This window comes from Sus scrofa, chromosome 3, assembly GCF_054392235.1.
Source record: "Sus scrofa isolate SSC_HxYL_T2T_F1_AM1 chromosome 3, Sscrofa_HxYL_maternal_Yorkshire_Landrace_v2.0, whole genome shotgun sequence".
Classification (NCBI taxonomy): domain Eukaryota; kingdom Metazoa; phylum Chordata; class Mammalia; order Artiodactyla; family Suidae; genus Sus; species Sus scrofa.
The window spans coordinates 82,077,074-82,088,689 of record NC_139385.1 but is presented as its reverse complement, the minus strand read 5'-3'; the positions used below and the strand labels follow the sequence as shown (position 1 = coordinate 82,088,689).

Genomic DNA, 11,616 nt, shown 5'->3' with positions numbered 1-11,616 from the left:
TCACAGGAAAAGGACCGCATCTTTCATTCCTTTCCATCTCCACTGCCACCACCTTCATGCCACCATCCTCTCTCACTTAGGCCATAGCTATAGCCTCCTAAGGTGCTGATCGCGCTTCAGATCATTCCACAGACTCATCATCTGTTAAAACACAAATCAGATTATATCACCAGTCTGTTTCAAGCCCTTGAATGGCTCGCCGCAGCTATCATGATAAAGACCAAAAATGTACACACCATGCCCCTGCTTCCCTACTCCACCTTGTGCCTTACCTTGTGTCACTCCCTCCTCACGGTCCAAGTGCCAGCCCCTGAAGCTGTGCGTCACACTGGCCCCTCACCTGAGGTACCTTCCTTCCATTGCAACACCTATCTCTTCATTCCTGTTCCCCTCAGACCAACTAAAGGGTCTGCTAAATGAGTGTAACATGGGGTTATTTCCTTATACCACCAAACTCAGAGGGGGAAGAAGCCTAGAGGCTTGTCAGGGGTGGGGACAGTTGGCTGTAGGGAGAGGATGGCGGTAGGAGGGGATTCAAAGTGGGGTCATCCGCTCTCTGCCCAGCTCACACTGAAAAAACAGAAGTTCCCAAATGCTGGTCTGAGATGTCATGACAGGGTGGCTGCAGTGACGACAAGGACCTTTGTGGGGTGGGAGCTTCACCCAGCTGTGGAAGAACATCCGAGGTCAGGAACACAGGTCCTGCTCAGTTAGAGCACCACAAACGAGAAGGGGCTACAAGGAGATGCCTCCTCTGCCCTAACGGCACAGAGTGAAAACTAGAATTTTTTGGAAACCCATCTAGCTAAGCCTTCTGGCTTTTTCCCTCCTGGGGTTACACTCTGGAGAGTCTCTTCTCAGACACTTGTATCAGGCCAGACCTCATTGCCTTCCCAAGAAGGTGAGAAGTGAGCACAGTGGGGACAGAGGGAGGGAGGGTTGCATTCTGCTGCCCCTGGTGCAGAAACCTTCAAACTCAGCATGTGGCTGTTTCATGGGACTGTCAAAGGTCCAGCTCAACTGTTTTAAAAGGATGCTCCAGCTGGCAGTCCTCAATGCAGCTGCTTCTAACTTCTCAGTAAGGGTCTATGAAACAGAACAAAAAAGAAAAGTCACAAACTACTGCAAGCTCATGCCACATTTCAGAACTGGTGATACTAACAGGCAGATAGAGCCAGCTCTGCTAAGCCTCAGCTACAAGGCAGCTACAGGAATTTTTTTTTTTTTTTTTTTTTTTGCTTTTTAGAGCAGCACCTATGGCATTTGGAAGTTCTCAGGCTAAGGGTCAAATCAGAGCTGTAACCACTGGCCTACACCGCAGCTCATGCCAACGCCGGATCCTTAACCCTCAGAGCAAGGCCCAAGATTTAACCCGCATCTTCATGGATACTATTCAGTTTCATTACCACTGAGCTGAGGTGGGAACTCCCTTCTTTTCTTTTTAGGACTGCACCTGCGATATATGGAAGTTCCCAGGCTAGCAGTCAAATTGGAGCTGCAGCTTCCAGCCTACGCAACAGCCAAAGCAACACCACATCTGAGCCACATCTGGGAACTACACTGCAGCTTGTGGCAACGCTGGATCCCTAACCCACTGAGTGAGGCCAGGGATCGAACCTGCATCCTCACAGAGACAATATCGCATCCTTAATCCACTGAAGCACAACAAGAACTCCAGATTCAGGAGTTTTAGTCTTCTCACCCCTGGGATGCTCTCCCAACACTCAAACTTAGCTAGTTCTAGAGAGTCTGTGGATTTTGCTTAAGACTGGGTGCCAAAACTTGGGGACAGTGTTGAAGTGGCAGATCAGAAGAACCTTATACTTAAATCAAACTAAACACTCTGTGAAATAAAATAAGTAACTTTCTATAACACTCGGTATAAAGGTAGCGGTTTTATACAAGTTACATCTTGAATAGGACTCAAGCATAGAAAATTCACTGTACATTAGCAACAGTGGTGATTTAATGCAAGTCAGCACTGTGTTTGCTCACTTGGGAGGAGCAGAGCAGCAGAATGATGAAAAGCAAACTCTGAAGCCAGACTAGGGACCAGAGGATTATGAGGTCAAGAAGGGCTCCTCTGCCTGGGTGAATTCTGGCAGGACAAGAAGGGAAAGAAACCTGCCTGTCCATGAAAAGGCTTTGGATTCTGCCCCCACCTTATGGCAATCAGACCACAACAGCGTGTCCGATTGTGCTGGGGCTCCTGGTTCAGTCACACCTACGGCCCAAAAGACCGAGGCAAGCATACATATTATTTTTTTATATGCATACAACAAGAACAGAGGAAAAACACATTTAAAAGCAAAGAAGAGGTGTTTCCATTGTGGCTCAGCGGTAGCAAACTTGACTAGTATCCATGAGGGTGCAGGTTCGATCTCTGGCCTTGCTCAGTGGGTTAAGGAATAGGTGTTGCTGTGAGTTGCCGCACAGGTTGCAGAAGCAGCTTGAATCCCATGTTGCTGTGGCTGCGGCATAGGCAGGCGGTGGCAGCTCTGATTCAGTCCCTAGCCTGGGAACCTCCATATACCACAGGTGAGGCCCTAAAAAGCAAAAAAAAAAGAAAAAGAAAAAAGAAAAAAAATAACATATTTTATCTTTTATTACAAAAATACTTGTAGTACCTTTTATAGCTTGATGATAAGGCCAGTTTAGAGCCATTCAAACTTCATTTAGGCTCAGTATTGGGCAAGCTATGTGATCAGGGCAAGTCACTTTAACCCCTCCGTGAGCCCAATGTGTTGAATGGAAATAATAATAGTATCTCCTGCACAATAAAGGGTTAACTAAGATAGTGATTTTTTGGCACTGAGCCCTTGGTATATGGTGGTCAGTTGTAACAGATGATGGATATAGTTGGACGAGGAAACTGGAGTAGTTCCTTTCTGGGAATCCTTTTTTTAGGGGCAGGGTGGGGGGACGAACAAATTTTTTTTTTTTTTTTTTTTTTTTTTAGTGTCTAAGTTTTTATTAACATGAGTTTTCAAAAAACAACCAGCCACACTGTTGTAGTGGGTGAGGATGCGGTAAGAGAGAAGGGCAGGGCAGGGGGGAAGGAATTCTGCTTTATTGGTAATAAAGCTCCAGCCTCATCCCATCATGGATTTCCCCCAGAAACACAAGGTCCTTCCCATCATGGATTTCCCCCAGAAACACGAGGTCCTTAAAAATCATGTACCGCTTCTTCAATATGATCTTGTTCCAATGGGTGCCAGTTTGGGTTGCAATCAGCTTCTTAAGGTCCCGGATAGTGTCATCTGTATTGCATTGAACTCAGACCTTCTTCCCCAGACAGTCACTGGAAACAACCTCGATCATCTTGTCTGGAGCTCAAGTCACCTGGAACCAGCTTACGCCACAATCTCCTCCTACAATTTGAATTAATCAAAATCTGCTCTCGCTTCAGCAGCACCTGTACTAAAACTGGAACAATACAGAGAAGAAGGGCGTGGCCCCTGTGCAAGGATGACACACACATTTGTGAAGCACTCCATATTTTTGATAGAAAATAATACAAGAAAGGGAATGTGTATATATAAATGACTGGGTCATTTTGCTGTACAGCAGAAATTGGCACAACATTGTAAATCAACTGTACTTGAATAAAAAATTCAATCAGAAAGTCCTTCCCCCCAAAAAAACAAAAACAAACAAAAAAACGGAAGTTGCCTTGTGGTGCAGCAGGTTAAGGCTCTGGCATTGTCACTTCAGTGGCTTGGGTTGTCTGCTGTGGCAAGGGTTCAATCCCTAGCTCAGGAACTTCTCCATGTTTTGGGTGAAGCCAAAAAAAAACAAAGAAAAATGCAAATCCTTGGTTATAATGCATGTTCATCCCTGGTCATGGGACATGTGTTGGGATTGGAGGCTCAGAGGCTATCTGGATTCAACAATTTAGAACAATTTTAGGAATGAACGAAAACAACACACACCCACATTTGTACACACACACACACACACACACACAACACACACACACACACACACACACACACACACACACAAAGGCATGAGCAGTTTCCACCTGGAAACTCCTATTATCCTGCTGTCTTCCTGCAGGAGGAACTGTTCCTTGTCTCGGCTGGGCTGTGTAGGTGTGGGAAATTCCGGGCTTTAAAGATTGCATTAGATCCTGTGGGAGCGAGCTCTAAGCTGCAAGGAAGGGTGTTTTGTGACTCTCCTTTGAGGACAGAGTGGGCAAGTTGGAGGGATAAAAGGGCTTATGATGGCTTAGTGCTTTCTGAAGGACAAGGTAAGTAAGCGGTGTGTATTTTGCACTCTCTCTTAGTGTAATTTGTCTACTAGTTAAAAAAAAAACAAACCTGGCGTTCCCATTGTGGCTCAGGGTAACAAATCTAACTAGTATCCATGAGGATGTGGGTTTGATCCCTGGCCTGGCTCAGTGGGTCAGAGAGCCAGTGTTGCCATGAGCTGTGGTGTAGATAGCAGACCAGTTCAGATCCCGTGTTGCTGGGGCTGTGGTGTAGGCTGGCGGTTATATCTCCAATTCGACCCTGAGCCTAGGAACTTCTATATGCCGAGGGTGCAGCCTTAAAAAGACAAAAGACAAACAAAACAAAACATCTAATGCTGTACTTTTTTCTAATTAATTTATTTCCATAAAAATTTTTTTTCTCCCCTTTATTTCTTTTTTTGTTTGTTTGGTTGGTTTTTTTTTGGGGGGGGGTAGGGCGGTTGGCTGCATCTGTGGCATGTGAAAGTTCCCGCCCCGGCCAGGGATCAAACCTGTACCACAGCAGCAACCCGAACTACTGCAGTGACAGCACCAAAACCTTAACTGGATGAGGTATCAGGTAATTCCCATAGTTATTTCTTTACTCATTTTTTAAGGACTTTGTTTTTCTAAAGTGTTAAGTGGAATATTTAGATGATTAATTCTTTCTCTCAGCTAACAAAAACATTTAAAGCTATTAATTTATCTCTGAAAATATAACTTTGTCCATATGTCTTGGACTTGATGTGATGTGTTTTCTCAACTTATCCTTTCTCTAAAGAATCTGATTTTTTTTTTTTTTTTTGTCTTTTCTAGGGCTGAATCCACCTTTTCTAGGGGTCTAATTGGAGCTGTAGCTGCCGACCTACACCACAGCCACAGCAACTCAGGATCCAAGCTGCATCTGCAACCTACACCACAGCTCACGGCAATGCCGGATCCTTAATCCACTGAGCGAGGCCAGGGATGGAACCTGCAACCTCACGATTCCTATTCGGGTTTGTTAACCACTGAACCACGACGGGAACTCCAAGAATCTGATATTGTAATCTTGATTTCTCTATGACTCTAGGGTTGTTTAGGCTAATTTTCCCCTTTTTGTGATTTCCAAGTGGCTGCGTTTTCTTGTTTTGGCATATTTATTAGTGGAAATAAATTGGTTACAATTTATTGGTTGCAATATAGACAGAATGCAGTCAATACAATTTCTGCTTTTGGAATGTTAAGATTTCTTACATGCAACAATTTTTATGAATGTTTCTAGCCCACTGCATTTCACAGGCCACAGATCCAGGTTTGATAAAACAAAATGTAACTTTATCTTTCTATTACAAAACTTTTCCTCTGTTTTGAGTGGCTATTAGTCCTAATGGCCATTAAAAAAATAAACCCACCAACCATATACAAATACTTGTCACTGCCAGGTAAACACAGTCATTTTTGGTTTTTCAAGATTTTCCCAACCAATTATACCCCCCTGCCCCACCTTCGTACTGGAGGTCGTATCTATGTCAGAGGAAACTTTTGGTTCTTTTTTTTTTTTTTTTTTTTTTTTGTCTTTTTGTCTTTTCGTCTTTTTAGGGCCGCACCCGCTGCATATGGACGTTCGAAGGCTAGGGATCTAATAGGAGCTGTAGCCACCGGCCTGCACCACAGCCACAGCAACACCAGATCCTTAACCCACTGAGCGAGGCCAGGGATCAAACCCTCAAACTCATGGTTCCTAGTCAGATTTGTTAACCACTGAGCCACGACAGGAACTCCAAGGAACTTTTGTAGCATTAAAGCGTAAGCAACTCTTTGCAGGAACCCCCCCCCCAGCAGGAAACCCCCCCCTTAGTAGGAAACCCCTATTCTTGTCACTTTAACAAAGCTCTATTGTAACGAACTTTTAAACCAGGCACCCCCATGCTCTACTCAGCTCCAGTCCAAGCACAACTTTCAAATGTTTTGATTACACAATGCCTTGCCTAACTCGTTTCTTTCTGTCAATCAAAGAAGTAAAAATAATAAGTCTGAACAGATGAGCAGATCTCTTCCCCTTCAGTAATCTCACAAACTATGTGAACAAAACAGCATTTAGAGGAAGATCACAAGGTGTTGACAAAGCCTTCACACAAGCCCGCTCATAGTGGGGGACGGCGATGACTCTGAACCCCCATCTCAATGATTAACTGAGATCACTTCCCTTTTCTCTTTAAAACTGTCACGGCCGGAGTTCCCATCGTGGCACAGTGGTTAATGAATCCGATAGGAACCATGAGGTTGAGGGTTTGGTCCCTGCCCTTGCTCAGTGGGTTAGGGATCCAGTGTTGCTGTGAGCTGTGGTGTAGGTTGCAGACACGGCTTGGATTCTGCATTGCTATGACTCTGGCGTAGGCTGGTGGCTACAGCTCGGATTCAACCCATAGCCTGGGAACCTCCATATGCCGCAGGAGCAGCCCTAGAAAGGGCAAAAAGACAAAAAACAAAAATAAAACAATACAAAACAAAAAAACTGTCATGGCCAAGCAGAATCTTCAGAGGTGGTTTCTGTGAGATGCTGAGTCCACCATCTCCCCAGATTGCCTGCCTTCTGATTAAAAGCAACTTTCCTTTCTACCAACATTGCCTCTCTCCAGTATTGATGTTTGAGCAGTGAGGAACCAGCCCTGATTCAGTAACAAAAGGGAAGTCACTTGAATGCTCTGTGGTCACAGCCTCTCACTTCGGCAAACCTGGAAACCCCTCCTAGACCTGTCACCTGCTGCAGACTAGGCAGACATGAACTCAATGGGCTGTTTCTCACATTTCGCAGGTTTGGTACACGCACTCCTGCCCCAGACCTCAAGGCCACTTCCACTCTGCCAGCCCTCTCCCAGCCACCTTTGTGGAACCTTTGCAAATATAGGTCCTTCAGTCTTTTCATCATCTTGATACCTCACCAGACTGCCGTGGGCTCACTTCTGCAAGACCTGCTGCCTCTGTCAACTGGAAAAAGCAAGCAAACAAACAAAAACACAACCTAAAAGTTGAGAGTTATGTTTTATTAGGTGGACAGACTGAGGACTTAAGCCCAGATGCAGCCTCTCAGATAATTCTAAAGGGCTGCTCAGAAGAGGTTGAGTGAGGGGCCAGGATATATAGGAGTTTTTACAATAAAGAGCAGGGAGTAGGAACATCAAAAGATGACTGCTAATTTTTTAAAAACCATATATCTCAAGTTAATGAATTTAGAATTTTTCTATGTATGAGAAGATGCAAGAGACTGGGATTCCTGAAATCATTCCTTTGATGTGCACCTCAGCTATCTGGGGCCAGTATCCTGTGCTTTCTTATCTTGAGTCTCCTATGGTACACTGTGGGGTGGGGTGCAGTGGCGGAATGCTCGGTGGCAGGCATGAGTTCCCTCAGGGTTCACCATCAGGTAATGTGATGGCTGATAACATCCTTTGCTTGCTGATATGTCTTTTCGTTGACACCTCCCAGTTCTCCCCAGAGAATCTGCACTTTGGGATCTCACATCTTTAAGTAGGGACTTCTGATTCTGGGATTCAGATCCTCCTAAGGGGAGTTTTGATTCTGGGGGTAGGGGGCAGAGGGCAGGGTGGACCCTTTCTCAGGAGACCTTTGCAGTGTCTGATTCTGCTTTCCTGACATCTCTAGTCTGAGGCTGTGCCAGCTGAATCACCCCCAGGTCTGGTTGCGCTTTGGCACCTCCTGGTGGTGGTGTGACAGGCAGGACTTAAACCCTTTTTGGGATGGTGGCGCTGTTGCAATTGATCCCCCACCTGCCTGGGACACCACCCATGGGCATTGGAAAGAGGGTAATAGCCTCTCTCTGTAAATGTCTGATTCTCTTTTTCTCAGACAACCAGGAATCGTAGAAACCAAGGCAGCAGAGAGAAGAGTGAGACCCAATCCCAACATAAAAGTAAAGGAGATGGGAAGAAGAGAGAAATAGATATCTGAAGAAAGTGGGAAGACCCAACAAGAGCCCAAACATCAAAAGCAGCAAAGAGGAGACAAGGCTGGAAGGGCTTCCTGAGTCACTGTGGCTAGCATTCTCACAGGGAATTGCCCATGAGAATACTGGGCAATTTTGCTTAAATTTTATTTTGCCTGTCATAAGATTTGGTAGCCGGTTTCATTTTTTTTTTGGCCATGCCCTTGGCATGTGGAAGTCCCCAGGCCAGGGATTGAACCCATGCCACAGCAGTGACCAGAGCCTCTGCAGTGGCAATGCTGGATCCTTAACCCACTGTGCCACAAGGGAACAACTTGTAGCTTTTTTTTTTTTTTTTTTTTTTTTGCTGCACTTGTAGCATATGGAGGTTCTTGGAGCAGCAATCAAATCCAAGCTGCACCTGTTACCTACAGCAATACTTAACTCACTGCACCTAGCTGGGGATTGAACCCCAGACACCACAGAGACAACACTGGGTCTTAACTGGCTGCGCCAGCAGGACCTCCCTTGTTAGTCTTCTTTATACCTACATTTTAAAATAATATACTTCAGGATTTCCCAGAGTAGCTAAGCGGAAAGGAATCTGACTAGTAACCATGAGGACACAGGTTCAATCCCTGGCCTCGCCCAGTGGGTTAAGGATCCAGCATTGCCGTGAGCTGTGGTGTAAGCCAGTGGGTACAGCTCTAATTCCACCCCGGCCTGGGAACTTCCATATGCCGCAGGTGTGGCCCTAAAAATAAAATAATAATATACTTCATTGTGAAGAAATATGGAAATTTGTGGAAAATATATTTCGTATCTTTTCTGTATCCACATATCTATGTTTAGCAAAATTATTGTTTTGTGTGTAACTAATGTATACATTAGTTTCCTAGGGCTGCTATGACAAATTACTGCCAGCTGATGACCTAAAAGATCAGAAATTTATTCTCTCCCACTTGTGGTAGGCAAAGTCTAAAATTAAGTTGTCAACAGTGTGGACAAAAAAAAATGTTGCCTGACATTTTAGTAAACAACAAATTGTTGCCTACCATCAAGCCATGAGCCAGCAAGCCAACAAAAGAAAAGAAGGGTTAATGACTGTATTTTTTTTTTTTGCTTTTTTTGCTGTTTTTAGGGCTGCACCAGCAGTATAGAGGTTCCAAGGCTAGGGGTCGGTCCGATCAAAGCTATAGCTGCCAGCCACAGCCACAGCCACAGCAATGCTGGCCAGGGATTGAACCTGCATCCTCATGGATGCTAATCAGATTCATTTCCACTGTGCCATGACAGGAACTCCTCAACAGCTGTTTTGATACTTAAAAATTAACCACTTTTACAGTCACCATTAATTACTTCAAATTTTAACTCTTGCAATAATTTCAAGTGATTTCTTTTTTGCTTTTTTTTTTTTTTTTTTTTTTTTTTTTGCTTTTTAGGGCCACACTTGCAGCATTTGGAGGTTCCTGGTCTAGGGGTCAAATCGGAGCTACAGCTGCCAGCTTACACCACAGCCACAGCAACGTAGGATCTGAGCCATGTCTGCGAGCTCCACCACAGCTCATGGCAATGCCAGATCCTTAACCCACTGAGCAAGGCCAGGGATCGAACTCACAACCTTATGGTTTCTGCTGCACCACAACGGGAACTCCCTCAAGTGATTTCTTAATAAAAGCAAAATGTCTGCAAGGTTCTATACAAATCTGGCCTTTCATGATTTCTCTGGTCTCCTCTCCAAATTCTCTCCACCTTTCTAACACTAATAAAACTACCCTGGCCTTTTCCTGTTCTTCCTACAATCCAGGCACACTCCCACTTCAGAGTCTTTGCATTTGCATGAAAGGATATTTATGCCTGAAATATTCTATTCCTCCTCTTGACATTGGCCTGGATCACTCTCTCACTGCCTGCAGTTCTCTTCTCAAATACTGTGCTTTTAGTGTGGCATCCACTGGTCAACCCTTTAATAAACTGCAAGCACCCTGCAGCCTAGCACTCCACATTCACCACCTTAGTTTGATTTTCCTTTGATGTTTATCACCATGCAACATACCGCAGGTTTTACCGGGTGTGTGTTTCTGTCTACCAGCCTATAGGATGCTTCAAGAAGACAGGAATTTCCATCTTTTAAAAAAAAATTGAAGCCCCCCCCCCCCACCGCCCCAGCAGCTGCCAGAGCCACAATTGCCCAGAAGCCATGGGACCAGGGCTACTGGGGTCCAGATGGGGGTCACCATGATTCACTTCATCCTCATCCAGAAGTGGGCAGGCTACACCCGCCTGCCCAAGTGGTACATGCAGTTTGAGGATGATGAGAAACAGAAGCTGACGGAGGAGGTGTGCGCCGTGGCCACTGTCCATGAAACCAAATACATCAATTTTGTGGAGGTCTGGTGCTTCATCGATGATATGCCGGCCTCTGCTTCTGCCTCTGCATGGACATCAGTGGCAACAACCTGGCCTTCCTGGAGGCCATCTGCCACACTGCATACGTCTTAAACAAATATTTTCACAATGTCTGTGAACTGGGCCTGGTGTTCAACTTGTACAAGGTTTACACAGTCATGGATGAGATGTTCCTGACAGGGCAGACCAGCCAGAGGAAGATGGTTAAACAGCAGCTGATGCAGCCATCCCTGGAGTCCCTGGAGGGCAAGCCAGCCCCGGCTCCTCCCTGGGACTTAGCCTGCTTGCTCTCCCTTCCCAGGCCTCCGAACCACTCCTGCTGCCCCCTCCCTCAGCTGCCCAGGAGGAAGGCACTCAGCTGGGTCTGGGCCACGAGGGAGGAGGCCGCCCCCCACGGCCCTTGGGCCCCCTCTGCTGGCGGAGGCCACCTCACCTACCAAGTACCCATGCCGTCCTCATGGGATGCTGTGTGTGCATGGAGCCCCCAGTAAACCTGTGCCTTGCAAAATGAAAACAAATAAAAATCTGGGGTATCGTTGATATGAAGTTGACTTCCAGCATCACATTCATTTCAGTCTATTTTTTATTATTTTTATTTTTGGCTGTCTAGGGCGTATGGAGTTCCCTCGCAGGGATTGGAGAAACACTGTGTCCTTAACCACTGTGCCAGGCAGGGGATCGAACCTGCGTCCATTCCAGCGCTCCAGAGAGGCCTTGGATTCCATCTCACCATAGCAGGAACTCCAGTTTCAGCCTATTTTTTAAACTGATGTATCCTTAGTGCCTAAATGTGGTGTGGATGTGGGGTCTTGGAAGCCCAGTGCTCTCTACAGACATTCAATAAATGGTTATGGGGAGTTCCCCTTGTGGTTCAGGGGTAAGGAACCTGACTAGTATCCATGAGGATCAGGGTTCAGTGGGTTAAGGATCCCGGGTTGCCAAGAGCTGTGGTGTAGGTTGCAGCCGGCTCGGATCACGTGTTGCCGTGTCTGTGGAGTAGGTCAGCAGCTGAAGCAGCTCCAATTTGACCCCTAGCCTGGGAACAGGA

The 11,616-nt window shown here is 45.8% G+C and overlaps 1 non-coding gene and 1 pseudogene across 1 annotated transcript; both read left to right on the top strand.

Annotated features, from left to right (window-relative positions):
* The first annotated feature begins 3,396 nt into the window (after positions 1-3,396).
* Positions 3,397-3,503, top strand: LOC146404731 (U6 spliceosomal RNA). Its single transcript, XR_014842683.1, has one exon. It is a non-coding gene; the product is annotated as a U6 spliceosomal RNA (small nuclear RNA).
* Positions 3,504-10,397: 6,894 nt separating this feature from the next.
* On the top strand, positions 10,398-11,059 carry LOC110260123 (AP-2 complex subunit sigma pseudogene; annotated as a pseudogene).
* Positions 11,060-11,616: the final 557 nt, after the last annotated feature.